Here is a 27,981-nt window from a genome sequence, read left to right as displayed (position 1 = left end):
AACATCTTGTGAGGCCTTGGGGTTTTAAAAAAGTTGAGACAGTAGAAGCAGCATGACTGGGTGTGGTCAAACTCCTACAGAACTGGGATTTCTCAGTAGCAGTTGTTGTTGGGGTCTCGAGGAAGTGGGGAAGCTGTTTCTTCCCTCTCTTAGTTAAAAATAAGCTGAGGGTTCTCTTACTTGACTGGAGTTGAGAGACAATCTGCCTTTGTCAAGGATGTGTTTATGGATGTTACGATATTGGAAGAGTTACTGTTTATTAGCTAAACAATCTACTATTCTGTTAAGGTTTCCAATAGAGTTAAGTTATGCTTGTTTCCTCTTTCTTTTGGTGTATTTTAACTATAGTGTATGAGTAAAGTATGTTTTGCTTCAAATTTGGAAGTTTGAATTGTATCCGGAACACAACGTCTTACACTTACCTCTAACATAAGAAAAAGGTCGGAATTTGACCCTATCTTCTCAATTTATTTTGTTGGGGGGTGAAGTTTGGTCTGGTCCATAACAGATCAAGTGTAGAAAGTTAAGACTGGATGACAAGTTGATTCAGTAGATCCTGCTCCAGAGTATATTTCTGGTTGTGCAAGATTCTTAATCATCAGTGGTACCTGCGTTTTGCAATGTTTATGCATTTAAAACAAAACAGGCTCCCTGAGGGACTCATTGTTAAGAAATTTCCTACTGTCAGGCTGAACCCCACAACACAACAAAGCTTCATATGTTAATACCCAGAGTGGAATCTTCTCAATGGTGCCCGTGTTGGCAAGTCAGGGATTGACAGTAAGGAGATTTCCACCATCAAGAGCAAAATGTGTGTTGAATGGTCCAGACCCAAAACATTAACTCTGAATTCTCTTCACAGATACTGAAGATTCCAGCAACTTCTGTTTTTGTTTCTGATTTACAGCATTCATAGATTTTTTTGGAATCTCACTGGTGAACAGTGAGGGACCTATTAGCATTCACTAACATCCCATTGTTAATTCTTCTCACCTCATTGACATACAGTTTCCCATTCTCCCACCCGCAGGAGAGAATCTAGGTGGCGACGTTAAAGTTAGAGTGGGTACCTGGTGACTCCAGCTCACTGCTTGTACACCATGGACGCTGAAACTGCCCATCAAGGAATTCCAGGTCTCAGTTGGCAAAGCATTGTGCCAATCTGTCAAAACCAGGTGGCACGGTGGCTCACTGGTTAGCGCTGCTGCCTCATGGTGTCAGGGACCCAGGTTTAATTGCAGCCTCAGGCAATTGTCTGTGTGGAGTTGGCACATTCTCCCCGTGTCTGCGTGGGTTTCCTTCACGTGCTCTGGTTTCCTCCCACAGTCCAAAGATGAGCAGGTTAGGTGAATTGGCCATGCTAAGTTGCCCATAGTGTTCACGGATGTGGCAGATTATGTGCATCAGTCAAGGGTAAATGTAGAATAATAGGGGATTGGGTCTGGGTGGGTTATTCTTCGGAAGGTCGGTGTGGACTTGTTGGGCCAAATGGCCTGTTTCCACACTGTTGGGATTCTGTGATTCTATGGCTTCTATGTCTGGGGCAAATAAAAGCAAAACAAACTGAGCAGGTAGTTACGGACTGTCAGCACTTGACCAGGCTCAGCGCTGGGCATTAAAGGTAACTCCAAGAATCTTGGGAGGTCTTGGCAATGGTCATCAGTTCAATGTGGCAAGTAGGAGGATATAAGAGAATGGGTGGCATGATGCCATATTTGTTAGCACTGCTGCCTCATAGCGCCAGCAATCTGGAGTTTGCACATTCTCCCCATGTTTGCGTTGGTTTCCTCCCATGGCTGAAAGATATGTAGGTTAAGTGGGTTGGCCATATTAACATTGTCCATAGTGTCCAGGATCCTGCAGGCTTGGTTAGTTGAATTTACATGGTAAGCGTAAGGTGATGGGTGGTAGGGGAGTTGTAGATATGTGTGGGATGTTCTTTGGAGGGTCGGTGTGGACTCGATGATGGGCTAAATGGCCTCCCTCTACACTGTAGGGTTGCTGCAATGAGTGGGCTCCATGAGGCCTTGGTGCATAATTAACGAGGTGAATTTGACATGGCATTGTGGAAAGACTCACTAGGGCTCGAGAGAAACTCGTCATGGAGCGCGCTTAACATGAGACCTAAGCAATATTTGGCAATATTCAGCTTCTGGTCTTTGCTAAATTATCTCATCTCAATCGTACTGATGGTAGAGGCATGACCATTGGGCTCAGTGGTCCTTGGTTAATAATAACAACAACTATTGTTTAACACCTTTAAGGTTGAAGAGTATTGGAGGGAAGTTTGTGAGTGTGTCATTAAAGTTAATTCTAGACTTGATTATTTTGACACTCTATTGGCTGGCCTCATATGTTTCACCACTAGAAACCTGAAGTCATGTAAAACTCTGGCACCCAAATCATCCCACATCCATTTCACTCATTATTATTTTGTTAGCTTCTTTTGCTTCTAAACTCGAAAAAGTGTCCCATTGAAACATTCCCTTCATGGTGTTCATATTTTCATCGCTGAGACTCGATATTCTGCAGTTTCCTCCCTAACACACTCTAAATCTATCTTTCCTCCTTTGAGACCGTCCATGAAACCTACTTCTTGGAGTAAGCAAATATTCACAGGGTTTATGTCCTTCGGTTAATGTACGGTAAAATCCCTCTCCTATATAAATACAAGCTGCCTTGTTGGCATGGTGGCTCAGTGGTTAGCACTGCTGCCTCACAGTGCCAGGAACCCAGGATCAATTCCATTCTTAGGCGACTGTCTGTGTTGAGTTTGCACGTTCTATGTATCTGCATGAGTTTCCACCCACAGTCCAAAAATATGTTGGTTAGGTAGATTAACTATGTTAAATTGTTCCGTAGAGTTCGGGGATGTGTGGATTAGCAGATTTTTGGGTAAGGGTGTGGATCTGGGTGGGCTGCTCTTCAGAAGCATGGACTCAATGGGCCAAATGGCCTGTCTATATGGATTCTACGAAAATCTTTTCAAGGCCTAAATCCTTCATGACCGCCTTAAGTACCAGAAGCTCCATGCTCCAGATTATCTGTCCCTCCATCTTGTATACCACACCCACTGTATGCACCTTTGGCTTCTGTACCTTTATCCATCAAGTCTCCAGATTCCAGACTTCATCCCCAAAGCCTTCTGTCGCTTTGGGATCCTTTTCATTTTTCCACCTCTTTCTCTAAAACCCGTCCCTTTGACTAAGCCTTTGATCATCCCCTCTGAATCTGTCCTCCGTTGGCTTGGCATTCAGCCTCTCTTCCTGCCTGCCTCTGTGAAGTGCCTGGTTTCATTTCTTTTCCAAATGAAAAGAGTTTTTGTTTTGAAAGGTTATTCCCAATTTTTGGGAATTCCCAGCCAGTATGTGATACTTTGGGACTTTGATATTTTCGGAGCGAGTGGTGCCTTGGAGCTCATTTTATCACTAAACTATCCTATTAGCCGAGTGCTCTTGACCAGAGCGGCACTGGAAAAGCACAGCTGGTCAGGCAGCACTTGAGGAGCAAGCAAGTCAACGTTTCCAGCATAAACTCTTTATCAAGAACAAAGGGTTTGTGCTCGAAACATTGACTCTCCTGCTCTGCTTTTCCAGCGCCATACTTTTTGACTCTGATCTCCAGCATCTGCAGTCCTCACTTTCTCCTGCACTTTATCAGAGTCAATGATCTGGAATGCGTGCTTTGAAATAAACCTGAAATGTCTTAGGTATGTGAAGTACAAACGTAATAGAATATCTTATTGTTGGGAAATGTGAAGTGTGTTCCTGGGTGTTTAGCAGCTTTACATCAAACCAGTGCATATCTCACTTAATTCTGTGTTCCAAGTAATGTTTTGGGTTTCCGTAAAGGATAAGCCTGAAGCTAAATGCAGCATCGTTTAAAGATCCAGTATCCTTGCTTAATAAACCCACAATCCTAACTAGCTAAGAACCAGAAATTGAGAAACTACACAAAGCAATATAAATGCTAATGGATTTGATGTCATTATGTTCACCCTTTTGTATTACATTATGTCTTCATATGTTGGTGCTGTTGCTCTGTGTATCTTGTTTTCCATTAATTTCTGAAGAAAACTGTTGTTCAATTAACATTGGCTTAATTGCCCCTTTTTTGTTGAAGTTTCCAAACAATGTAATTGGACTTAGTCTAATTAGTCTGTTATTTATCCACCTCCATTTTATTATCTGGCAGTGCCCTATTATGGTTCATTTTTACAGAACACTAAATGTTCATCTTTTCCACCAGCCTCCACTGATCTCACGAGACACACTCGATTTCAAATTAGACTCCTCAAGCAAGACATCAGAATCCCCTAAAATCATTGCCAGACACTGCACTTTGGTTTTTAGACTAAAGCTGTGGGCAAAGGGTCTGGTAGTTAGGACAGAGTCATTGTATGAACCATGATATTAAAGCCACCCTTGTGCTTTCTTAATCACAAAGAAATTCTAATCTAATTCCGAAAGAGACACAGAGAGAGAGAGATTCGGGGGAGTCATTATGCCACAAGAGTGGAGCATACAGGGTTACCATGAATGACTACAGCCAGAATGGAACCGATCTCATTCCATTAGCTTCATGTGGCATCATCCTCATGCCAACTGTACAAACCAACCAAGTAAACCATATCCTGTTAATATGCTCTTAGGGATGGAAACTGGAGGATGATTTCACTCAGTGACCGTGGAGAGAAATTTCTGTAGGTTCCCTTTTGTTTTTATTCCAAGGTCCCACTTCTAATAATCTTCTAGTTTGCCTGTAAAAGTAAAACATGTTCTCTCCTAAACTGTGGCTCAACCATGTGATTCATTATGGGTCCCCTTCTCTTGGACCATAGACATTTGGTAGCTCAACTTCTCTTTACACCCATTTGAGTTCCCTTCAGTCTCCCCAGAGCCCAACAACCATTTACAAGGCACAAGTCAGCAGTGTGATGGAATACTCCCCAGCTCCAATAACACTCAAGAAGCTTGATACCGTCCAGGACAAAGCAGCTCGCTTGATTGGCACCACATCCACAAACGTCCACTCCCTCCACCACTAATGCTTGGTAGCAGCAGAGTGAATTATCTACAAGGCTCCTTCAACACCATTTCCCAAGCCCATGACTAATTCCATCTTAAAGAACAGGGGAGATGGATACACAGGAACATCACCACCTACAAGTTTCCTTCTAAGCCCCTCACCACCCTAACTGGGAAAGATAGGTGTTGTTGGGTCAAATTTCTGGGCCTTACCCTTGAACAGCTGGTATACCAACACCATATGGACTGGAGCAGTTCAAAAAAAGCAGCTCACTACCACTCTAAGGATAACGGGGGATGGGTAATGAATGGTGGCCTAGCCAGTGATGCCCCCATCCCATGAGTGAAGAAAGCAAATTATTTTTGTTAGAAAACAGACAATCAATGGATGGAGAGAGGCGGGGAAGATTATTAATCAATTGAAAGAATAGTTGCAGTTTGCACAGGGAAATGCAGCTTTGAATCCACAACGTGTATTTATTTTGTTGGGCTCTGTTGCTGCCTGATTGACAGGTGTGGCTCATGGTCAGGCAAAGAGCACCAACATGGCCACCAACCATCCGAGCAGAGGGACTTGCTTCTCGCATCCACAGAGCCTATCACTTCCTCCCTTTTCAGCAAATTATTTCAAAGGCACCACCATTTTGAGGCACCCACCCAGGATTCCTGCTCATCTCTGCACTGACCTCCCCAATCCTTCATTCTGGTGGGTCTGTCAAGGCTGTGGAGCTACTAGGCCTTTGATGGGCCAGAAGTATCCATGATTCTGCCTGCCAACCTGAATAGTGCAGCTCCATGGACGTCACTTCCAGGAAAACAGCTCCCATGGTTTATGTTTCAGCAAGTGAGGGCTGAGGACCCCCCCATCTGGGTCCTGACACCACAATCCCAAAGGCCCACTACAGAAAGTTCCTCAGGCTCCCCATGGCGATGAAAATTCGACATAATCCCCCTGAAGTGGCCCAGCCCTGCTGCTGGAAATGGTAGTGCTTTCATTTTGCCTATCTGGAATAAATCCGGAAGAATGCAGGCCATTTAACCTGCACATGTTTGGACGGTGGGAGGAAGTTGGAACACCCGGAGGAAACCTGCGCAGACACAGGGAGAATGTACAAACTCTATACAGACAGTCATCTGAGGCAGGGAATCGAACATGGGCCCCTGGCACTGTGATGCAGCAGTGCTAACCACTGATCCACCAAGCCACCCTTTGGAGAAGGTTCACTCAACTTATTCCAGGGCTGATGAGCTTATTTTATGAAGGAATGTTCAACAAGTTGGGCCTTCGCTCACTGGGTTTGAGAAGAATGCGAGGCGATATTATAGAAAAATATTAGATCCTGAGGGAACTTGCTTAGGTGGCTACCTGGGGGATGTTTCCTCTTGTGGGGGAAATACAAGAGGACAAGAATAAAAGGTTTCCCATTTAAGATGGAGATGAGGAGACTTTGCTCTCAAATGGTTTTAATTCGGGCGGCTTCTCTTCCCCAGAAAATAGTGGAGATTGCAAGTCATTGAATTTATTCAAGGCTGTGTTAGATAATTTTGCTAATTTTTGATGAGTTAGTTTCATTGCTGCAAGACAAGGCAGTCAAGGATCACACAGGTCAGACAGGAAAGTGGAGTAAAGACAATAGCCCGATCAGCCATGGCCTTAATAAATGGCAGAGCATGACCGAAGGGCTGAAGGGTCTGCTTCCAAGTTGCCACGACAACTGCCCCAGGATTCAGGAGATTGAGACATATCAGAATCTGAACAAGAGATACAGGGTTAAATGCAATTATACATGACATTTCTATCAATAAATAGGATACTCCACTTGGTCAAAGTGGGGAGGTTTCTCTAACAAGTTCCAATCTGAAACATCAGTTGTCCACCAGGTCAGGAAGATGAACACTTGGCCCAGTGTTGGGATGGGACAGTCCAACAACACCCTAAAGGGGTTTTGTAGCATATTCAGAACAGACGGGAACTCCATCCCTCAGGAAAATGTAATGAAAGGTTATAATGAAGATTCGAGTCCACGTATGAAACATCCAGCTGAAAATCTTTCATCCCATTGTTAATCAAGAATCTATCTACCTCTGCCTGAAAATTATTCAAAGTTTCTGTATTGACTGCCTTTTGAGGAATGGACTTTCAAAGATTCACAACTCCTGAGAGGGAAAAAAAGTTTCCTCACCTTGGTTTTGTATGACTGACTCTTTATTTTAGAAAAAATATGATCCCTAGTTCTAGATTCTCCCGCAAGGTGAGACATCCTTTCGATATCCACCAGGTCATGTGCCCTCAGGATCTCATGTTTCTATTAAATCACCTCTGACTAACCTGGAGCAGATATAGACCTAGCCTGACTCGCCTTTCCTCATAAGGCAATCCACTCATTCCAGATATTAATCTAGAAAGCCATCTTTGAACCGTTTCAGTGCATTAACATCCTTCCCTCAGTACGATGACTAGTGCTGTACACTACTTCAGATAAAGTCTCACTGCAACATGGATATGTTATAGTATTACAGAGACACATGTAACAGTGGGGAACAGGCTTAGCTTTTATTAAGTTGGATCTCTCAGTGAACATATAGGAAATATGTTGTTAAACTTGGAAGGGTTCACAAAAGGTTTACAAGGATGGTGCTGAGGTTCAAGAGTTTGAGTCAAAGGGAGAGGCTGAATAGGCTGGGTCTGTTTTCCCTGGAGCGTCGGAGGCTGAGGGGTGACCTTATAGAGGTTTACAAATCATGAGGGGTATTGATAAGGTGAATAGCCAAGGGTAGGAGAGTCCAAAACAAGAGGGCATAGGTTTAAGGGGAGAGGGGAAAGATTTAAAAGGAACCTGAGGAGCAATGTTTTCACGCATGGCACGTGTATGGAATGAGCTGCCAGAGGACGTGGTAGAGGCTGGTACAATTACAACATTTAAAAGACATCTGGACGGGTATATGAATAAGAAGGAATTCAAGGGATATGGGTCAAATGCTGGCAAATGGGACTAAATTAATTTAGGATATCTGGTCAACATGGACAAGTTGGAGTGAAGGGTCTGCTTTCATTCTGTACAGCTCGGTGACTCTAACATCAGTAGATTTGTGTTCGAGAAGGATTTCAAGTGACCATGGGGCTATAGCAGGTAAATAGCTTTGAGGTACAGGTCACGCACGGGCTGATTGAAAGGCAGAACAGGTTTGGGTCCTTCAGTTATTTATGTCTGTAACATAACATGATTCAGTAAATACAGGAAGTGTTACTCCCTGTTCTGTACAGTGTGACTATAGGGGACATTTCACAAAACATTTGTTGATCTGCTTTGGCATTGCTCGTAGCTAATAGAGCCACCCTTTCTGCTCCTATACCAGTCCTCATTGGTTTGTTCTTCATCTGAAAAAGGATGAGGTAAGAGCCAGTCTATCTCCAATGATTTATTCACAATACTGTACACTGCACAAGTGCAGTGAACTTTCCCCTTCCACAGACCAGCCTCTCTCATGTGGAAATTGGTTCTTGTAAGAATTATTTAAAAATCAATCTGCTTAGATGTGTGTGATATACCTGCAGCTCAGGTAGGACTTGAAGTCTCATCTTCTGTCCCAGAGGTTGGGACATTACCATTATGCCACAAAAGAGCATCAGATAGATGTGAACTTGTTTGGTGTGTTACATCCCTTGTAAATCGGTGGGATTTGAACCCAGGCATTCTGGTTCAAGGTTAGGGACACTACCACTGTACCACAAGCGTTCTAGAAACAAATGGATAGTTTTCTTCTAAGCTGACAAAGGTCCTAGAAGTAACCACAGCATAGCGGCATGGGGTCAGAATCATACAGAACAGAAAAAGATCATTCAGTCCAACTCATCCATGTTTCTCCAAACTAAACTAGTCCCTTTTGTCTGCATTTCGCCCATATCCTTCTAAACCCTTCCAATTTGTGTACCTGTTCAAGTGTCTCTTAAATGTTACAACTGTACCTGCATCTTACCACTTCCTCTGGCAGTTCGTTCCACACATGCAATTCTCTGCATGAAAATGTCCCTCAGGTTCCTTTTAAATCTTTCCCTTCTCACCTTCAACCTATGCCCTTAGACTCCCCAGCCTGGAAAAAAAGACCTAGGCTGTTCATCCTATCTACATCCCTCACAATTTTGTAAACCTCTGTAAGGACACCCCTCAGCCTCTGACACTCTGTGGGATAAAGGTCCCCAGCCTCTTCCTATAACTCAAATCCTCCAGTTGTTCTCCCACCTCAAATATTCTGATCAACCTGCTCAGAAATGTTATTACTCAGTTCTGGAGTAGGTGGGACTTGAACCCAGGTCTCCTGGCTAAGAGCTAGGGACATGATCACTGAGCCTCAAAATCCCTGCAGGATACAGTTTTGCTTCACATCACCAAATCACCCATGGTGCGTTTTATCAATTAATCCGCACCATTTAATCACCCATGTTGGTTAATTTATATGCTAAGGGCAATGCAAGCCAAAGTTGAAGGAGCGATGGATAAAATATTAATGGCAATGGGATCTTTGTGACCTAATCTTCCTCTCAATTAACACTCACTGCTCTTAATCACAAACGGAGCATGCAATATAATACTTAAACTGAGTACATTAGGAATGCACCTTTCCTACTCCTGTGCAGAATCTCAACCCCATCTGTCTACTCATTTGCCAAGGAGTTAGTGGGACCAAGTAGTTGCTGGATGATCCCACTGAACCTTCTCTTTTGGTTGAATGTAAATGTGCTTTTGTTTTAAAATAATCAGTGATAAGGAGGGTCACACTGTATTGATGGTGATAATACAGAGACCCAGATTAATGAAAGCCATCTTGACAAGCTGAGAAATTTAAATTCATGTTAAATGGCTGTTGAATAATAAGTTAGCATCTGCAATGGTGACCCTGAACTGACTGGATTGTTGTGAAAGCTCATTAGCAATGCTCTTACAAGGGCATAAAATTTGCTGTCTTGACCCAGTCCGCTCTGTATGTGACTCCTGTTCTACAGGAGAATCTGGGGTGGCCTGGGGAATGAATCTCTTCTCAGGAAAGTACTGCATCACCACTTTCTCATAGGCAATAAACACTGGCCTCACAAATAACAGCGACAACACGTGTGGAAGGTAATCAATGAGGAAGGAGAGAAGCTGAGCAGTGAGAGTGTAGGAGCCTGACAGACATAAATGACAGCTGGAAGAGGTAAAGCTGCACTTACTTACAGTGACAGTGGGTCTAAAACTTCCCTCTAACCATAAGCATAGTCTCATTTTGTCACTTGAAAGTACTCACCTTCACATTGAGTCAACATTGGCAGTCCCTCGTAGATGAGGATTACTCTCTCCCACTCTCAGGGTGGATCTGATGCATCTACTGCAGGCTCTGTTAGACACAGGGTGAAAGGTGGTTGTGGGAAGGTGTGGGTGGGGTGTTGGTGTGATAGCACACTGTTTTTGCTTCCATTTTTATCCCCCAATGGCAAGTCCAGGGGGGCTCAATGTCTTCCCTGATGCTTCTCCTCCACTTTGGACAGTCTTGGCCCAGTGATTCCCAGGTGTCTGTAGGAATGGTGCACTTTCCCAGTGAGGCCTTGAGGGTGTCCCTGAGGCACTTCCTCTGTCCCACCTGGGGCTCACCTGCTGTTTCGAAGCTGGAAGTAGAGCATCTGTTCGGGGAGTCTTGTGTAGGTCATGCAGATGATGTGCCCAGCCCATCACAGCTAATCGAGGAGGGGTCAGTGCCTCGATGCTGGGGATGTTGGCTTGGTCGGGGTCACTGGTGTCGGTGCACCTGTCTTCCCAGCGATTCACAGGACTTTGAGCAGGCAGCATTGGTGGGACTGCTCCTAGACCTTGAGGTATCTGCTGTTGACAGTCCAGGTTTCAGAACCATATAGGAGGGCAGGAACCACCACAGCTCTGTATACCATGAGCATGGTGTCGGATCTGATGTTGTTGTCCATGAACACCCTTTTCCTCAGGCTGTGCTCACACTGGAGACGATGCTGGATCTTAGAATAGAATAGAATCCCTATAGCATGGGGACTGGCCATTAAGGCCCAACAAGTCCACACCAACCTTCCAAAGAATCGCCCACCCAGACCCATTCTGTTACCCTATTACTCTACATTTGCCCCTAACTTGATGCACCTCACATCCCTGGATACTATGGACAATCCAATTCCATGGCTAATCCACCTAACCTGCATATCTTTGGACTGTGGAAGGAAACCTCACACAAACATGTGGTTTCCATGCAAACTACACAGACAGTCGCACAAGGCTGGAATCGAACCTGGGTTCCTGGGACTGTGAGACAGCAGTGCTAACCACTGAGCCATTGTACCACCTAATCTTGAGAGGATTCTGTCATATTCCGACACAGGCTGGGAGAAGATAAATTAATTCAGAGGCCAGACTATTCAAATAATATCTTCATAAAAGCGTTCTCTGCATCTTTAACTCAATTGAAAGCAATAATAAAAATAAGCATATTCACTCCCAGACAGTGCAGTTATGCACTAAACTGCAGTTATATTCATGTGTTTGAAGCATTACAGGTAAAATAAGAAGCATTATCATGGTAACAGATATCTTTCTGGTTGGGAGTTGTAGTTGAACGTGGTTCTCAGTTTGCTGAGTGGAGCCCACATTTGGGCACTGTCACTCCCCAGTCACGAATCAGAATTCTCCTTCTGAAAATGTAATAGCTCTGGGGAGATCATCACAAAGTCCTAAACATTCAGTCTAACCACAGGCTGGGTTTAATGAAACAAGATCAAAAATCTCACGACACCAAGTTACAGTCCAATAACTACAACCTAGTGTCATGTGATTTTTGACCTTGTCCAAACCAGTACCTCCACTTAAAGGAACAACTAAGCCCTTTTTTCCCTCTTGGGTGGCACAGTGGCTCAGTGGTTAGCACTGCTGCCTCACAGCACTAATGACCTGGATTCGTTTCCAATCGTGAGCGACTTCCTGTGTGGAGTTTGCACATTCTCATGGGGGTCACATGCTAGAAACGAATGTCACCATAGCGATGCACACATACATCCTTTATGGAGGACGCATGACCTGAAGGTTAATTCCAAAGCATTGCCCAAAAAGTTACTAAAATATTTGACTTCTTCTTCTTTTGATCTGACGCTCAAACCACAACGATGTGCACTCACAGCAAACATTGTTTTAACCGGCAATTCTCGGCCACCTTGATAAACCAGCAAACAGGTATGCACCTCAAGTACTGAAAGTTCACTTTATTATTGTGATCTATCGCAGTATCTGAGTCAGCTGAGGGTGCGAGTGAGAAGGCTTTCTGCCGGTAAGTTTTATTTAAGGCAAATTTACAGGATTATTTAAGTGATTTATGCTGCTAATAAAGTATAGCAATAATGTGTAAACACCACACAATATGTTACTATTACTTAGTGTGCATTTTTACATTGATTATGTGGACCTCTTAATCAACTAGAATATTTGATCTACCAGCACACTCCTGTTCCCCTCGCTGCCGGTGAGTAAAAGATTCACTAGATATGGTTACTTGAATCCCAAAATGCTTGAGGTCGCAAGATTAGGACTGGACCTTGTTTGACCTTCCCTCCCAAAAAAATTGGAAACCGTGGGATAACCATCTGGGATCATTTAATTTATCCTGAACCCTGCAAGTGACTATCAGGTCAGTGTAAACAAAGTGACTTTTGGCCATTAACTCATCGATTAAAAGTGAAATTTGTTGTTGGCAATTTAATTACAACTCGAAAAAGGAGCTTCATTGTTTTTTCCCCAGCAGGTGACATTGACGTAGGAAGTCATGGTGTAGGTCAGAGGTTATGGGAATAAGCTCCATCTCTTTTGATTCATCCAACCCCATTGAACAGTACTCTTATTAAAGAGAGAAACTAACAGCCAGGGCCGGTCAGATCAGCGGTGATCTTATTGAACAGTGGAACAGGCTGGAGGATGAAGTAGGCTATTCCTGCTCTTAGGAGGGTGAGGGACAACCTTCTCAAAGCTTATTAAATAATGAGGGGGACAGATAGAGTTAATGATAGTTGATTTTTTTTCCCTCAGACGGGGAATTTCAAGACTCGGAGGCACAATTTTATGGTGAGAGGAGACAGGTTCAAAAAAAACATTGGGGCAAATTTTTTACACAGAGAGTGGTTCATGTATGGAATGAACTTCCAGAGGAAGTGGGGGATGTGGGTACAATTACAATCTTTAAAGACATTTGGATAAATAAAGAGGAAAGGTTTGGAAGGATATGGGACAGGAGCAGGCAGGTGGACATGAATTTAGTTTGGGATTATGTTCAGCATGGAGTGGTTAAACTGAACGGTCTGTTTCTGTGTTGAATGACTCTATGTTCCTATTTTGTTAGTTTCCTGTCTTGGCTCTTCTGTGCTCACCCACCTAACATCAAGGACTGCATTTTTAAAAACTCATTAACTAGATCGTGAGGTCACTTGAGTGGCCTGATAGGTGCTAAAGAATGGAAGTCCTATTGATTCCTAACAAGCTCCATATTAAAGGTTGTGACAATACCAAAAGGAGAGCCAAATCAGAGAAACCAAAAGCCCAACAAGAAATTGTCCAAAGGGTCAGAAGCAGGTTTCTGAGGCTATGATGGGGAGCATTACAAATAGAATGATCAGAGATCGGTCGTGGAGTTCTAACGTTTGAACCACAAATAAGTCTGATTTAGACGCATGAAGCCAATTCCTCAAAGTTGCAATAAATGCAGAGGGAGGGCAGTGAGTGTGATTAAACAGCAGGAACATTAATGACATGTTTGTAGTTCCCCACTGTTGTGTAAAGTGCTTTGGGACATTCCTGAGAGATGTGGTACAGGTGAGTTGCACTTGTTGTGAGTGAGATAGTATGAGTCCTGTACATATGAAAGCATTTGTCACAGATGGTAGGTAAGGTGTCAATACCTGCAGATAGAATTGATAGAGCTGGCAGGTTGCCTGTGAATTAGCAGAATGTTTCCAAACACACGTATTTAACAAAAACAAACCTATTTATCTTGATCAAGTCTGGAAGATAAGGACAGTTCACATTTGTATCATTACCGAAGACGGTTTTCATTTTTTATGCTTTGTGTACTTGACAGAAAGGAGATCAGAATGAATCAAAAACAAAATAGCAGTGGTTGTCAAATGTGAATAAGAACTGATAACTTCAGAAGAAGCAATCTACTGATCAAGCCAAGAGAGCATTGTGAAAACAGAGTTAAAAATCACACAACACCAGGTTATAGTCCAACAGGTTTAATTGGAAGCACACTAGCTTTAGGAGCAACGCTCCTTCATCAGGTGGTAGTGGAGGGCTCAATCCTAACACACAGAATTTATAGCAAAAATTTACAGTGTGGTGTAATTGAAATTATACATTGAAAAATTGATTGTCTGTTAAGCCTTTCATCTGTTAGAATACAGTGATAGTTTCACTTCTTTCATGTGTAAGTCACAAAACCTTTTTTTAAAAAGTTGCATTCTCGGGTTAGCTGTTAACAATGGTGATAGCTAGACAATATGTTGAAGGTGTTGGCCCCCTGTGTTCTCTGTCTATACCATGATGTTTAGATTGATTCTAGTATTAAAAAGTGAGATAACGGAGTTTTACGTGAATTCACGCAGTTTTTGAGCAAAGTACGATGTAACCCTGCAAGTCCAAATTCAACCCACAAAATATATGTGTGCATGTGGGTCTTTGTCTGTCTGTGTGTGTCTGTCTGTCTGGGTTGGGGGTTGTGAGTGTGAGAAAATGTATGTATGTGTGTGTGTAGCGAGTGTAGAGTGTCTTAAGTCTATGAGGGGGTGCATGTGTGAGTGTGAGAGTGTGTGTATGTCAGAGTATCTGTGTGCGTGTATAGTGCAATGGTGGTCACTTGTAATGTGACATGAACCTGGTTGAGGCCCTCCCTATGGGTACCGAACTTAGCTATCAGCCTCTGCTCGGCCACCTTTCACTGCTGCCTGTCCCGAAGTCGGCCTTGGAGGATGGTCATCCAAAGGTCCAAGGTCAAATGTCCTGGACCACTGAAGTGTTCCCCAACTGGGAGGGAATGCTCCTGTCTGTAGATTGTTGTGCGGTGCCCATTCATCCGTTGTCATAGCCTTTGCTCTCTGGCCCAATGTACCATGCCTCCGGGCATCCTTGCCTGCAACGTATAAGGTAGACAACGTTGGCTGAGTCACATGAGTACCTGCCATGTACAAGGTGGGAAGTGTCCCCACCCGTAATGGTGGTATCTATGTCCACAACCTGACACGTCTTGCACCGCCTACCATGACAGGGTTATATGGAGTTGTCCTGAGAGCCCGGCAGCTTGCTACGAACAACGATCTGTTTGAGGTTTGGCGGTTGTTTAAAGGCAAGTAGTGGAGGTGTGAGGAAGGTCTTGGTGAGGTGCTCATCCTCATTAATAATGTGTTGCAGGTCACAAAGAACATGGCATAGTTTTTCAGCTCCTGGGAAATACTGAACAACGAAGGGTACCCTGTCGGTTGCAGCACGTGTCTGTCTCCTGAGGAGGTCATTACGGTTCCTTGCTGTGGCACGTCGGAACTGGTGGTCAATGAGTTGGACATCGTACCCCGTTCTTGTGAGGGCATCCCTGAGTATTTCCAGGTGTCTGTCACGTTCCTCCTCATCTGAGCAGATCCGGTGTACACGTAGGACTTGTCCATAAGGAATGGCTGTTTTAATATGTTTTTGGTGGAAGCTGGAGAAGTGTAGCATTGTGAGGTTGTCTGTGGGTTTGTGGTAGAGTGTGGTGCTGAGGTGTCCGTCCTTGATGGAGGTGCATGTGTCCAAGAATGAGACCCACCATCAAATTCACCATGGACTACTCTTGACTATCTGTCTCATTCTTGGACACATGCGTCTCCATCAAGGATGGACACCTCAGCACCACACTCTACCGCAAACCCACAGACAACCTCACAATGCTACACTTCTCCAGCTTCCACCCAAAACATATTAAAACAGCCAATCCTTATGGACAAGTCCTACGCGTACACCGGATCTGCTCAGATGAGGAGGAACATGACAGACACCTGGAAATACTCAGGGATGCCCTCACAAGAACGGAGTACGATGTCCAACTCATTGACCACCAGTTCCGACGTGCCACAGCAAGGAACTGTAATGACCTCCTCAGGAGACAGACATGTGCTGCAACCGACAGGGGACCCTTCGTTGTTCAGTATTTCCCAGGAGCTGAAAAACTATGCCATGTTCTTTGTGACCTGCAACACATTATCAATGAGGATGAGCACCTCACCAAGACCTTCCTCACACCTCCACTACTTGCCTTTAAACAACCACCAAATCTCAAACAGATCGTTGTTCGTAGCAAGCTGCCCGGCTCTCAGGACAACTCCATACAACCCTATCACGATAGGCGCTGCAAGATGTATCAGAGTGTGGACATAGATACCACCATTACGCATGGGGACACCTCCCACCTTGTACATGGCAGGTACTCATTTGACTCAGCCAACATTGTCTATCTTATACATTGCAGGCAAGGATGCCCGGAGGCATGGTACATTGGGGAAACTGAGCAAAGGCTATGACAATGGACGAATGGGCACCGCACAACAATTAACAGACAGGAGCATTCCCTCCCAGTTGGGGAACACTTCAGTGGTCCAGGACATTTGACCTCAAACCTTCGGGTGACCATTCTCCGAGGCAGACTTCGGGACAGGCAGCAGTGAAAGGTGGCCGAGCACAGGCTGATAGCTAATTTCGGTACCCATAGGGAGGGCCTCAACTGAGACCTTGGGTTCATGTCACATTACAAGTGACCACCATTGCACTATACACGCACACAGATACTCCAATACACACACACACTCTCACACACACACAGGCACTCCTATACACATATACACACGGACACACATACACACAGACATGCACACAGACACCCACACATACCCTTACATACACACACACTCCCACATTCACACATGCACCCCCTCACAGACCTAAGACACTCTGCACTCACTACACACACACATACACATACATACACTTTCTCACACTCACAACCCCCAACCCAGACAGACAGACACACACAGACAGACAAAGACCCACATGCACACATATATTTTGTGGGGTGAATTTGTACTTGTAGGGTTACATTGTACTTTGCTCAAAAACTGCATGAATTCACGTAAAACTCCGTTATCTCACTTTTTTTAGATTAGAATCAATCTAAACATCCTGGCATAGACAGAGAACATTGGCAGGGGGATGGGATCCGGGCTTGTAGTCCAGCAAGTAGGTTAGCTGTTTTTCAGGATGTCCAAGAATGTAGGGAGGCTGTGGAGAAGGTAGCACTGACAGGGACTACTTGCGGACACAGAGATGGGCTCAAGTCTGTATTCTTCACCGCAAGGAGTATCATAAATAAGGTGGGTGAACTTAAGGCATGGATCGGTACTTGGGACTACGATTTTGTGGCCATCACGGAAACGTGGATAGAAGAGGGACAGGAATGGTTGTTGGAGGTTCCTGGTTACAGATATTTCAGTAAGATTGTGGGGGGTGGGGGGGGGGGGGGGGTGGGGGGGGGGGTAAAAAAGGAGGGGGGGTGGCGTTGCTAATTAGAAATGGTATAATGGCTGCAGAAAGGCAGTTCGAGGGGGATCTGCCTTTGGACGTAGTATGGGCTGAAGTCAGAAATAGGAAAGGAGCAATCACCTTGTTGGGTGTTTACTATAGGCCCCCCAATAGCAGCAGAGATGTGGAGAAACAGATTGGGAAACAGATTTGGGAAAGGTGCAGAAGCCACAGGGTAGTAGTCATGGGCGATTTCAACTTCCCAAATATTGATTGGAAGCTCTTTTGATCAAGTAGATTGGACGGGGCGGTGTTTGTGCAGTGTGTCCAGGAAGCTTTTCTAACTCAGTATGTAGATTGTCCAACCAGAGGGGAGGCCATATTGGATTTGGTACTTGGTAACAAACCGGAACAAGTGATGGGCTTGTTAGTGGGTGAGCATTTTGGTGATGGTGACCACAATTCTGTGGCTTTCACCTTGGTTATGGAGAGAGATAGGTGTGTGCAACAGGGTAGGTTTTACAAATGGGGGAAGGGTAAATACGATGCTGTAAGACAGGATCTGAGGAGCGTAAGTTGGGAGCATAGGTTGTGAGGGAAGGATGTCGTTGAAATGTGGAACTTTTTCAAGGAACAGATACGACGTGTCCTTGATATGTATGTACCTGTCAGGCAGGGAAGAGATGGTCGTGTGAGGGAACCTTGGTTGACGAGGGAGGTTGAATGTCTTGTAAAGAGGAAGGAGGAGGCTTACATAAGGTTGAGGAAACTAGGTTCAGACAGAGTGTTGGAGGGATACAGGATAGCAAGGAGGGAGCTGAAGAAAGGGATTAGGAGAGCTAAGAAAAATCTTTGGCGGGTAGGATCAAGGATAACCCCAAGGCATGTTATGCGTATGTGAGTAACATGAGAATGACGAGAACGAGAGTAGGTCCGATCAAGGACAGTAGTGGGAGACTGCGTATTGAGTCAGAAGAGATAGGAGAGATCTTTAATGAGTACTTTTCTTCAGTATTTACAAATGAGAGGGACCGTATTGTTGAAGAGGAGAGTGTGAAACGGAACTGGTAAGCTGGAGGAGATACTTGTTAGGAAGGAAGATGTGTTGGGCATTTTGAAAAACTTGAGGATAGACAAGTCCCCCGGGCCTGACGGGATATATCCTAGGATAATGTGGGAAGCAAGAGAGGAAATTGCAGAGCCGTTGACAATGATCTTTTCGTCTTCACTGTCAATGGGGTTGGTACCAGGGTACTGGAGAGTGGCAAATGTTGTGCCCCGTTCAAAAATGGGAATAGGGATAACCCTGGGAATTACAGGCCAGTTAGTCTTACTTCGGTGGTAGGTTCTGGATTAGTGGTGCTGGAAGAGCACAGCAGTTCAGGCAGCATCCAAGTAGCTTCGAAATCGACGTTTCGGGCAAAAGCCCTTCGTCAGGAATAAAGTCAGTGAGCCTGAAGTGTGGAGAGATAAGCTAGAGGAGGGTGGGGGTGGGGAGAAAGTAGCATAGAGTACAATGGGTGAGTGGGGGAGGGGATGAAGGTGATAGGTCAGGGAGGAGAGGGTGGAGGGGATAGGTGGAAAAGGAGATAGGCAGGTAGGACAAGTCCTGACAAGTCATGGGGACAGTGCTGAGCTGGAAGTTTAGAACTAGGGTGAGGTGGGGGAAGGGGAAATGAGGAAAATGTTGAAGTCCACATTGATGCCCTGGGGTTAAAGTGTTCCGAGGCGGAAGATGAGGCGTTCTTCCTCCAGGTGTCTGGTGGTGAGGGAGCGGCGGTGAAGGACGCCCAGGACCTCCATGTCCTTGGCAGAGTGGGAGGGGGAGTTGAAATGTTGGGCCACGGGGCAGTGTGGTTGATTGGTGCGGGTGTCCCGGAGATGTTCCCTAAAGCGCTCTGCTAGGAGGCGCCCAGTCTCCCCAATGTAGAGGAGACCGCATCGGGAGCAACGGATGCAATAAATGATATTAGTGGATGTGCAAGTAAAACTTTGATGGATGTGGAAGGCTGGTTTAGGGCCTTGGGTAGAGGTGAGGGAGGAGGTGTGGGTGCAGGTTTTACAGTTCCTGCGGTGGCAGGGGAAAGTGCCAGGATTGGAGGGTGGGTTGTAGGGGGGCGTGGACCTGACCAGGTAGTCACGGAGGGAACGGTCTGTGCGGAAGGCGGAAAGGGGTGGGGAGGGAAATATATCCCTGGTGGTGGGGTCTGTTTGGAGGTGGCGGAAATGTCAGCAGATGATTTGGTTTATGCGCGGAAATGTGGTAGGCAAAGTAATGGAAAGGGTACTAAAGGATAGGATTTATGATTATCTGGAAAGACACTGCTTGATTAGGGACAGCCAGCATGGATTTGTGAGGGGTAGATCTTGCTTTACAAGTCTTATTGAATTCTTTGAGGAGGTGACCAAGCATGTGGATGAGGGTAGAGCAGTGGATGTAGTGTACATGGATTTTAGTAAGGCATTTGATAAGGTTCCCCATGGTAGGCTTCTGCGGAAAGTCAGGAGGCATGGGATAGTGGGAAATTTGGTCAGTTGGATAGAGAACTGGCTAACCGGTCAAAGTCAGAGAGTGGTGGTAGATGGTAAATATTCAGCATGGAGCCCAGTTACAAGTGGAGTTCCGCAGGGATCAGTTCTGGGTCGTCTGCTGTTTGTAACTTTTATTAATGACGTGGAAGAGGGAGTCGAAGGGTGGGTCAGTAAATTTGCAGATGATACGAAGATTGGTGGAGTTGTGGATAGTAAGGAGGACTGTTGTCGGCTGCAAAGGGACTTAGATATGATGCAGAGCTGGGCTGAGGAGTGGCAGATGGAGTTCAACCCTGTCAAGTGTGAGGTTGTCCATTTTGGAAGGACAAATAAGAATGCGGAATACAGGGTTAACGGTAGGGTTCTTAGTAAGATGGAGGAGCAGAGGGATATTGGGGTCTATGTTCATAGATCTTTGAAAGTTGCCACTCAGGTGGATAGAGCTTGTAAGAAGGCCTATGGTGTATTAGGGTTCATTAGCAATGGGATTGAATTCAAGAGTTGTGAGGTGATGTTGCAGCTGTACAGGACCTTGGTTAGGCCACATTTGGAGTACTGTGTGCAGTTCTGGTCGCCTCACTTTAGGAAAGATGTGGGAGCTTTGGAGAGGGTGCAGAGGAGATTTACCAGGATGTTGCCTGGAATGGAGAATAGGTAGTACGACAATAGGTTGAGAGTGCTAAGCCTTTTCTCATTGGAACGGCGAAGGATAAGGGGTGACTTGGTAGAGGTTTATAAGATGGTCGGGGAATAGATAGAGTAGACAGTCAGAGACTTTTTCCCCAGGTACAACAGAGTGTTACAAGGGGACATAAATTTAAGGTGAAGGGTGGAAGGTATAGGGGAGATGTCAGGGGTAGGTTCTTTACCCAGAGAGTGGTGGGGGCATGGAATGCGCTGCCTGTGGGAGTAGCAGAGTCAGAATCATTGGTGACCTTTAAGCGGCAATTGGATAGGTACATGGATAAGTGCTTAAGCTAGGACAAATGTTCGACACAACATCATGGGCCGAAGGGCCTGTTCTGTGCTGTATGTTCTATGTTCTATGTTCTAACACGGGGGCCAACACCTTCAACATATTGTCTAGCTATCACCATTGTTAATAGCTAACCTGAGAATGCAACTTTTTAAAAAAAGGTTTTGTGATTTACACATGAAAGAAGTGAAACTATCATGGTATTCTAACAGATGAAAGGCTTAACAATCAATTTTTCAATGTATAATTTCAGTTACATCTTTTTGCAATAAATTCTGTGTGTTAGGATTGAGCCCTCCACTACCACCTGATGATGGAGCGGCATTCCGAAAGCTAGTGTGCTTCCAATTAAACCTGTTGGACTATAACCTGGTGTTGTGTGATTTTTAACTTTGTACACCCCAGTCCAACACTGGCATCTCCAAATTGTGAAAACAGGTACCGGACTTGAAACATTCATTCTGCTTTCTCTCCAAAGACACTGTCATTGGAGATCTGGTGAGTTTCTGTAGCAATTTCTAGTTTTATTTCAGATTTCCCGCATCCATAGTTCTCTGTTCTATACTAGAGCAGGATAATTTCGCTGTTGGACTCCAGTAATGTGGTGTTAAGCAATTGATTTCTTGAATCCCTATCGGCAGCTGCATCTTCAGTTGCCCTAAACTCTGGAATCTTTCCTCAAAGCCATTGTGTCTATCTTCTACTTTCTCCTCTTTTTAAGAGAGTCCTTAAAATCTACATCTATGGCCAAGCTTTTGGCCACCCCTCCAAAGACTGACTTTTGTGGCAATTTTGCTTTACAACCAGTCTGTGAAGTACCTGGAGTTGCGTTATTATAGTAAGGGTACTATATAAAGTCAAATTGTTGTTGTTAACATCATAATTAGAAGGTAGTGCATTAAAATTGGTGTTAGATGAGGTAACGGGATACATCATAGAATCCCTACAGTGCACATAGAGGCCATTCAGCCCATCAGGTCTGCACCAACCTTCCAAAGACCATTCCACACAGATCCACCCTATCCCTGTATATCCCTGAACATTATGGGTAATGTAGCATGGCCAATACACCCGAACCTGCACATCTTTGGACTGTGGGAGGAAACCCTTACAGATACAGGGAGAACGTACAAACTTCACTCCGACATTTGCCTGAGGGTGGAATTGAACTTGAGTCCCTGATGCTGTGAGGCAGCAGTGCTAACCACTGAGCCACTGTGCCATCCAATATAAATGGTATTTTGTGATCAAAAAAGCACAAATCTTGGTGACAGACCAATGTATGTGCTTGACCAAATCCTGAGGACTATGGAATGGTAGATATTTGGACGCTAAGGTAATGAAGGGCTATGGAATTGAGCTTAAAATGGTGCAGTTGACAATTAACCATGATCTTATCTAATGGTAGAGCAAATTCAATTGGCCACATCGCCTATTTTGTTGTTTTAAAATCGGGTATGTTTATGTGAAGGCTAGCGTTTATTGCACATCCCTTGGAGAAAGTGGTGGTGGGCTGCCTTCTTGAAGCACTGCAGATAGATAGAGCCACAATGTCCTTAGGGAGGGAATTCCAGGATTTGACCCAGCGACAGTGAAGGAACGACGATTCATTTCCAAGTCAGGATGGTGAGTGACTTGGAGGGGAACTTGTAGATGATGGTGTTCCCGTGTATCTGCTGCCCTTGTCCTTGTAGATGGCCATGAGTTTGGGGAAAGTGCTGTCTAAGGAATGGTGGTGAGTTATTATAGTGCATCTTCCAGATGGTTATTAGATTAGATTCGATTACTTACCATGTGGAAACAGGCCCTTCAGCCCAACAAGTCCACACCGACCTGCCAAAGCGCAACCCACCCAGACCCTTTCCCCTTCACCTAACACTATGGGCAATTTAGCATGGCCAATTCACCTAACCTGCACATTTTTGTTATGTATCCTGAATGAACCAAACTTCAAGAGAAAAATGGGGATAAAATTAGGGAATACAAAATATCCAGTGTGCCCTAGTCCTAGAATCATGACATTAGACAAAAAGCATTTGCACCATGTTTTGGGGTATGTCTCACAAGAACATTAAATGTTACCTTACTGCAATAATTGTATGGCACTCTGGAGGCACTCAGAATTGATACATGCAATCTCCCTGCACACTATAGAACTGTGAAGTGTACAGAGATAGGTCAGAGGAGATAAAGTTCAGGAATGGTGTTTGATGTGATTGGGACAAGGCTATTGATTTGATCCCCCTATTCCCAATGCCACTGAACTGTAGAACCTATCCACAGTAGTGACAAAGTTGTAACTATTACATGAAGCACAATGGGTATAAATTGTATTCACGACAGAAGAACAGTCTTTAAATGGGCTATTCAGGCCAGTACCTTGGGGTTTTATGAAAAGACATGTCAGCATGCCTTCTTTCCTTCAATGATTCATATATCAGGGACTTGGGCTGTTTGACTGCAGTGATAAAACTGGCTGCGTTCAATTGAATGGAGTTGATGAATTAGTCAAATGATCTTTCTCCTCTTCAAGATGCTCTCGCCTTCAATCCCCACCACACCAAGAAGACAGTGAGTGAAACCTTATGGAGCGAGTCCTTATTACTTCTCTGGATCTATACGGTTATCCATCATGTGCAGAAGCTGTCCTCTGCACAACATTGTAAATCTTTGGATAAAGAACACGCTTATGACTTTGAACTATATTGTGTATTAAAACGAATCCCTGATGTTTATCCATCAAACACGATAATTAGAATCAGAATGGGAAAGCATATTTAAGAGCATATGACACCATTGGCCCTGTCTTTCAATCATCTGTCACATTGACCGTTCCTCTCTGCTTCATTCATTTCTCAAAAGGCTTTGCTTAATTAGTGAACCTTGGGAAATGCTCAGGGAAGACTGGTTGGGATGACTTATTTTAAAATGGTGTAATTAGTGAGATGCTGCAGGCCTGTGTAGATTAAATGATTGGAATGTGAGTCTGAAGAATTCGATAATGAAGAAACCCGTGTATAAAAAGCCTCTTGGAAATTACAATTTCATTCAGAGGATGTTTTGTTGCTTTGCTCATTGTCTGGTTAATTGTTGAAATTTAAAAAAAAAATGTTTTCTGTATAATCTCCCATCCTTTTATTTAAAAAAATGTATAAAACAGAGGGAAAACTTGTAGATGTTGAGTTTGAGACTACTGTCACCCATTGGAGGTCAATGTGAATACTAAATTCACAAAATAAAACAGAAGGAACTGTGGGTGCTGTAAACAGAAACAAAAACAAGTTGCTGGAAAAGCTCAGCAGATCTGCCAACATCTGTGGGGAGAAATCGGAATTAACATTTGGGGTCCAGTGACCCTTCCTCAGAACTTTGTTCCCTCACTGGACCTGAAACGTTAACTCTGATTTCTCTCCACAGGTGCTGCCAGACCTGCCGAGCTTTTCCAGCAACCTCTGTTTTCATGACTAAATTCACAAAGTTGGGAGACAAAAGTTGGAGCATGGAATGGGGGAATTCTACACTCCAAAATTCACAAGTGGGCTCTAAAATAGAGACATCTCAGCAGCTCAAAGTTGTTTTGCCTACCTCACTTGCTCCAGCAACTGAGTGCCCATTTTCCAGCATTTGTTTGGATATTAAAGACCTCCCTCTCTGACCTCACTTACCAATCTTCTTGACCCTTGCTCTGCAGAAACAAAGTTACTTTCCCTCCTCTATTTGATCTCCTCCAGGAGAACCTCCTGTTCCACATCAGCTTAATGCACTTGCAACAACAATCACGTGCATCTATATATTGCCAGTAACATAGCAAAACATTCTGAGATGCTTCCCAGGAAGACAATTGAATGAAAATTGACGTTTGATTTTTAAAAAAATATATTTACTTATTTTCACATGTACCAAAGTACGGTGAAAAGCTTTGTATACATACAGTTACAGGTAGATCATAGTAAGCAAGAATGTACAGATCAGAAATACTTAGACAGCAGCATACAGGGGGTCACATTGTACAGGGTGTGCACTAGGCCAGAGTGATGTTAGCAAGGTCGGCATTATTTGAGGCTAGAGAGGCCAATCATCAGTTTAATAACAGCTAGGAAGAAGCTGTTCCTGAACCTGCTCGTGCCTGTATTCAAACCTCTGTATCTTCTCCCTGATGGAAGGAGTTATAGGAGAGCATTACTGGGGTGGGAGGGGCCTTTGATGCTGCTGGCAGTCTTCCCATGGCAGAGAGCCGTGTAAATGGAGTCAGTGAATGGAAGGTTGGTTTACATGATGGTCTGGACTGTGCACACAACCTTCTGTAGTTTCTTATGGTTCTGGGCAGAGCAGTTGCCATACCAGGCTGTTATGCGCTCAGACAGTATGCTTTTGATGGTGCATCTGTAGAAGTTGGTGAAGGTTCTTATGGACATGCAGAATTTCCTGAGCCACCTGAGGACGAAGAGGCGTTGTTGTGCCTTCTTGACCGCCATATCTACGTAGGATGTCTAAGACAGATTAAAGGTCATCGTCACTCTGAGGACCTCAATGCTCTCCATGGTCTCAACCTCAGCTCTGTTGATGTAGATGGGGGTGTGTTCTCCTCGTTTTGTTCTGAAGTCAATGATCAGTTCTTTAGTTTTGCTGATGTTGAGAAAGAGATTGTTCTCATTGCACCACAACATCAAGCCCTCTAGCTCCCTTCGGGATGTTGATTCGTCACTGACATAGCTGTCCAACTATGGCGTCATCAGCAAACATGGAGATTGAATTCATTTGGAATTTGGCAACACAGTCATGGGTGTATAGGAAGTCCATAGGGGCTGAGGACAAATCCTGGCAGGCCTCCAGTGTTGAGTGTTATTGTGGAGGAGGTACAGTTACCTGTCTTCACTGATTGTGGCTTGTTGGTCAGAAAGCTGAGGATCCAGTTGCAGAGAGTGGAGCCAAGTCCAGAGTCACGGAGTTTTGAGATCAAAAAGACCAAGCCAGACCAAAAAGGAGGCATGAAGACCAATTGCTTAGTTAATAGGTGGGTTTGATGGAGAGGCCTGAGGGAGAATGAAATTGAGAAACATATGTATTGGGAAGAGTGCAAGATCTGATGACACCTGGGAACACAGACGGCAGTGATAGGGGTGTAGAAAATGGTGATGGATGAAAAGTCAGAGCTAGAGGAAATCTGAGGTCTCAGGGTTGTAAATTTTGGAAGAGATTACCAAGATGATAAGGTTGAGGCCAAGGTGGGATTTGGATACAGGGTCATGAATTCTAAAGCCAAGGTGCTCGGACACCAGGAGACATTTGTGAGGTGTGTGTAGAGGACGGGGTCAATTTAGTTTCTCTCAGAATGTATCCTGACTGTCATAATAGAATCACTATTTTTTCCAAATAGTATCATCAAATTTTACAGTACAGAAGGAGGCCATTTGACCCAATTGTATCTGTCCAGGCTCCTGAAAGAACTACCCAGCTAGTCCTACTCTCCAGCCCTATCTCTATAGCCTTCAAAATTCATCACTTTCAAATAAATCTCCAACTCTCCTTTGAAACCCTCCTGTACAATCTGCCTCCCACTTTCCCAGGCAGCACATTCCAAATTCTAACAACTTTCTGAATAAAGATATTTGTCCTCACCTCACTCCCAGCTTTCTTGCTGACAATCTTGAAATGATGACCCCTCATTATTGACATATCAAGTCATGGGAACAGAACATCTTTCTTCACCCTGGCAAAACTGTTCGTAATTTGTTCCTGACAAGCAACAATTGCCATCATTAGATTCTTAATTCCAGTTTTTGTTTTATTATTGAATTTGAATTCCTCCATCTACCATGGCAGGATTGAAACCAGGCTCCCTTGAACCATATCTGGGTCTCTGGATTAACACCCCAACAATAATATCACTAGGCCATCGCCTCCCCTGTCTAGTTTTCTCACTATTGATGTCAAGCTGACAGGTATCTAGTTTGTTGGGTTACCTTTACCCCTTTACTTAAACAATGGCATCACATTTGCAATCCTCTAATCCACTGGGACCAATCCTTTGTTCAGAGAGTCCTGGAAAATTTCTACCAATGACTCCGCAATTTGCTTCCTTACCTCTCTCGGCAATCAAGGATTCATCCCGACTGGGCCTGGTGACATCTCTACTTGAATTGCTGCCAGCTTTTTGAACATCTCTACTTTATTGCTGTACTGTTCACATTCCATACCCCAATCTCCAAAAATCTTCGGGCAGAGCTTTCCAAGGATTTGTGACACTGAAAACAAATCCCTTCTCACTGCTGTCTTGAATGCTCAGTGTCCATCTCCTTATCCTGAAATAATATCCCCAAGTTCGAGATTTTTGATTTGATTTGATTTATTATTGTCACATGCACCTAGGTACAGTGAAAAGTTTTGTTTTGCATGCGTTACAGACAGATTATACCATACAAAGTGCATTAAGGTAATAGAACACTGCAAGGAATACAGTGTTATGGCTGCAGAGAAGATGCACAGAAAGCAAGATCAACATTAAATTCAAAAATTGAAAGGTCCATTCAGAAATCTGAGAACAGCAGGAAGAAGCTGTTCTTGAATTTGTTGGTTTGTGTGTTTAAGCTTTTGTACCTTCTGCCCAATGGAAGAGGTTGGAAGAGATTATAACCAGAGTGGGAGGGGTCTTTGATAATGTTGATTGCCTTCCTGAGGCAGTGGGAAGTGTAGATGGAGTCAATGGTTGGAATGTTGGCTTGTGCGATTGTCTGGGCTGAGTTCACAGTTTTCTGTAGTTTCTTATGGTCCTGGGCAGAGTGTTTGCCTTACCAAGCTGTGGTGACCTCATGTGGAGAAATATGCTCTCAGCATCAACCCTGGCAAACCATTGAAGATTTTGTATATTTCA

This window comes from Chiloscyllium punctatum, chromosome 16 (assembly GCF_047496795.1).
Source record: "Chiloscyllium punctatum isolate Juve2018m chromosome 16, sChiPun1.3, whole genome shotgun sequence".
Lineage (NCBI taxonomy): Eukaryota > Metazoa > Chordata > Chondrichthyes > Orectolobiformes > Hemiscylliidae > Chiloscyllium > Chiloscyllium punctatum.
The sequence above is the reverse complement of the archived record's forward strand: the minus strand, read 5'-3'. Positions refer to the sequence as shown.